This window comes from Heliangelus exortis, chromosome 3 (genome assembly GCF_036169615.1).
Source record: "Heliangelus exortis chromosome 3, bHelExo1.hap1, whole genome shotgun sequence".
Lineage (NCBI taxonomy): Eukaryota > Metazoa > Chordata > Aves > Apodiformes > Trochilidae > Heliangelus > Heliangelus exortis.
Window position 1 is genome coordinate 39,466,199 of NC_092424.1, and position 4,168 is coordinate 39,470,366.

The 4,168-nt window shown below is 41.5% G+C and overlaps 1 long non-coding RNA gene across 1 annotated transcript; it reads right to left on the reverse strand.

The window, feature by feature from the left end:
* Positions 1-208: 208 nt before the first annotated feature.
* Positions 209-4,164, reverse strand: LOC139794542 (uncharacterized). Its single transcript, XR_011725170.1, has 3 exons — positions 4,111-4,164; positions 3,372-3,636; positions 209-1,236 (listed from the first exon to the last, which is right to left on the reverse strand). It is a non-coding gene; the product is annotated as an uncharacterized lncRNA (long non-coding RNA).
* Between the last annotated feature and the right edge of the window lie 4 nt (positions 4,165-4,168).

A 4,168-nucleotide genomic window follows, 5' to 3' on the forward strand; every position in this document is an offset into this window, starting at 1 on the left:
TAGGTGGCAAGCAGTAGGTGTTTGCTCTCAGCCCTTTTTGGAGTCATGTTTCATTTCATAAAAATCCACCTACAACCAGTAATAACAAGCCTGCTAGTCCAGACTGTGTTACCGGGAAAATGCTAGGAAGGAATCAGATGACCATAGTATCTTATACCTGGTTTTACCATTCCACAACTCACAGAGCTTTTTTTTTTTTTCCGTTTTAGGTCCCTACCTTTTCCCAGTAACCCAGAGCTAGTGATATTCAGGATCACTGTGACTGCTCTGTTGCGGAGTTCTGCCTGTAAAACGGGATCAAAAATGACTGCCATGAGCTGGTAGGAACCACAACTTTTACATATCTCATGCTACACTTCAATGATTTTTAAAGCTCCTAATAACAGCTCAGAAATGCCATGAAATGCTGACCTAGTATGAACTCACTGTCAGTTTGTATTTGTTCAAAACATCAGCAGGATTTATGGCAGATCTGGGAAAATGTGTCCCCAACACAGCTGGTGGAAAGGTGACAAAAAAATCACAGAAGCTTGCAAAAGCTGTTCTGTGCACCCCAGCTATTTCACCAGAAAGGCATCATGTTGAGTCCATGCTTGATTCACATCAAATGGGTATGAATATTTGATAAGTGAACCCAGCACCTTGCTGCTGCTGCCCTTGGGAACACAGCGAGGGTGCAGGGAGAGCTTCCTTTCCCAGCTGTGTCTCAGGACTCCTGCTCTTTGCTAGCCTATTACAAGCCAGCAAAGACTGGGCATAGAAAGGTGAAGGAGAGTCCTTGCTATGACAGGTTACATTTGAAAATTGTTTTCCTGAGCAGGGTTAGCCAGTCTGCTTACACATTGGTCCTGAAAGAAAAGCTTATGTAGCACATATTATAAATGAACTACTGGATGAAACGTGAAGGACCAAAGGCAAAAGTGTGTACGAGCTTTATTCTAAAGCACCAAAACAACTTGTCCCTTTGTAGGATCTAGGAAATTCTCAAGAATAAGCATCATTAGAACAGTTGTCATGACTGTATTCTTACCTTATGTCTGTTGATTTGGCTCCCATAATGCCTGGATAGTTCTTCTGAAGCCAGTTTACTGTCTATTGTCTGTGCTTGATGAGAGCTGTTATTTCTGATTAGATACTTTTCCTCTGTATTCCACATCTCTGACTTTCATTTCTCTCCCTCATCACTTCTCCCTAAGCACTAATGGTATCTGACATGAATATCAATACTAGGATGCCCTGTTGGGTAGGAAGAAAAGCAAGAATGTGTTACATTTTAGTTTAAAACTGCAACCAAAGGGTGATACCCTCACATCTGGAAGTGCCTTTATATTATGCTACCTCCATCTTCAGGAAATTCTGCAGGATTATTTCTAAGCTAAATACAGATCTTTGGTTCTTTTAGTCAAAAACATTCCCACTACAGACACAATCAGACATACCAAGTTCCAGCTCACTAAGAATTAATTTTATCACATCATAACTTCCTAAGAACTAAGCATAAGAGAAGAATGCAGGTTTCAATGTCTGCTTTTAAGGCAGACATGAGTCCAACCGCCCCCTGCCCCCACCACCTCCCCTGAGCCCATTGGGACTATTGACAGAAGCATGAATTAGCCTTTGCAGAATCATAACTCTTATTCAAAAAAGGTGAACCAATCCTCATTTTCCCTTACAAACACAAGCAGTAATTATTTGGAGAAAGTGAGTCTAGAAATGCTGAAGTACACACATACACAAGTTATCCTGCCCACTCCTGCCATGCTATGTCAGTATTCAGCACATCCAGGAGAACAAGCAGCTCACCAAAGCATTGGGATGTCCCACCCTCCCTCAGCCAGTCCTTTCCAGCAAGTGCTCCCTGTCCCCTCAGCCCCAGCACACAGGAATTTCCAGGCTTCAAGTGTATGGAAGCCTCTGGCACTGAACAGGAACAGGCAGCTCAGAGTAAAGAGCTGGCCACGCTCCCAGAATAACAATAACATGTGAAATGGGATTGACAGATACAAAAAATAACAATCACATGCCATTCAGCAGTCCAGCTATAACCTTCCATCACTTGGAGCATTATGATACAGGATCTCAGTACTTTGGCTCATGAAATCAATCAGCTTACTTGCCCCAGCCCTGAAGCCAGGAGCTTCCACTGTTGCCTTCATACCATGGTCTCCCACTGCATTTTATACCCTCTAATCCTACACAGCTGGTGAAATGTCACACATGATGTTTAGCACGTGGTTGCTGCCAGCATAAGGTAACACACGGTCTTCCCCCCCTAGAGAAATGGAAGACCTTCCTCTGCACTTACCCACAGAATCACCATTGAAGATAGCTCCCCATGCAAACTCTTCTGTTGTTAGACTAAAAACAGCCAGGCCGATATTTGAAAGCCTGATGTTCCCCAAGCAGCACTTAAAATTACTGTGAAGCTTTAAAATGCAATCTAGAAAATTGCTAGTATCTGTTCAAATGCAAACCATATTGGACCAGGATGGAGGATACTTGAAGGCCATCTATGTTATCTTTGTCTCCAGAAAACAATTAGAAAAATTATTTTTAAATGCTACAATTAACACCTAAAATGCTACAATTAACACCTCAATATAAACACATTTCTGATGCTATCAACAAGCTCAGCAGACTTCAAGAAGCTCTTTTAAAATACTGGTACCTTCAATCAACAGGAGTTTTTATTTATCTTTCATGCTAACAGATTACGGGCAATCTACACATACTTATCTTCAAAATACTTTATCCATGCTATGTACCTGATGTACTAGGAATTCCATACACAGACTAAAAATCTATGTAAAGCCTCATACAAATTCACTGTTCTGCCTATAGATTCATGGCTGAAGATAAAGCATACTAGTAGAAAAGCCTGGGGACAGGCATGTAAAATCTGATGAGTAGGAGTTCTCTAAGATTTAATAGAAATGCTTCTATCCTATATTTTATATAATCAGATTACAGTGGAATTTCAAAATTAATTTTCCCTTCTTGGGCAATTTTATGTTGTGTTTAGGGAATAATCACAAGAATTGAACACTGCAAATTAAAATCTTGGGTTTATTGAGGTCACTTGGGCCAGTGCCTCACTTTAAGGGGAAGTCTTGGGGAGAAAATAAAATACTGGAAATGGAGTGGCATGCCAAAATGCCTTTTTAAAAATTTTGAACACGATCACACTGCCATGTGATAAGGCAGCTCTTTTCACTGCCTTCAGGGTATCAGAAGCTATTATTTCTTCCACTGATTGCTTGCAAGCATGGTAGAATAGGCGATCTTAAGAGCTGCTGCTTTTCACACTCGCCAAACAATGTCGATGAAGTTCCCACCTCACCTCTGTGCCAGGAACTGGCTCCAGATCTCACCTTCCATGTGCTGAGCTTGGGAGCTCCAAAAAGACAGTCCTGTTTACAGTAGTCCCAGCTGGGTTCTTTAAGGAGATAAAGGCTGTCCTGGGCTACAGAATAAGTTGTTTTGCCTGTCAAGAGGCCAAGAAATCTTGGGCTCCTACTCCTGAGTGCAGAGCACTTGCAAGAAGTAAGTATGTACTTTGCCCTCCCAAAGGCAGTGGCTGTCAATTCCTAAGGAGTTTCAACTGAGTGAGAATAGGAAGTCCTTCTAGGATTTCACCTGTAAGCCAAACAACTGAATTCAGCTCTTTGAGGCTTCTTTCATCCAAATCCAGAAATATCCTACCACTCTTCAATCTTCCACTTCAAGCCCCTTTTTTAATGGTGTAAATATACACACACTTCTGCACAGCACTGAAAACAGCACCAGAAACACAGCTCACACTTGGAAATACGGATAAGATGAGATGAGCCATCCTTTATTAATCTTGTCCACTTAGCTCTTACCTTTTTATTGAGAAACTGAGGCTCCTGCAACACACCTAGACTGCTGCTGCCAATATGGTCCCTCCTGCACCAAATTACAGTATCTACCAAACGTTTAAGAGCTGACATCACTCATACAGGACAATGCATAGGGCAGATCCTGTTTGAAGCCAGTTCAAAACTAACGAGAAACACTGGACATGTAAGGGAAACTGGATCAAGAATGTAGCACTCAATAGCACATAAAAATTCTGAAAAAACAACTTACCAGAAGTAACAAGCTTGACACCTGTAAACGTACTTTAATCAGAATTTTGGATGAGTAT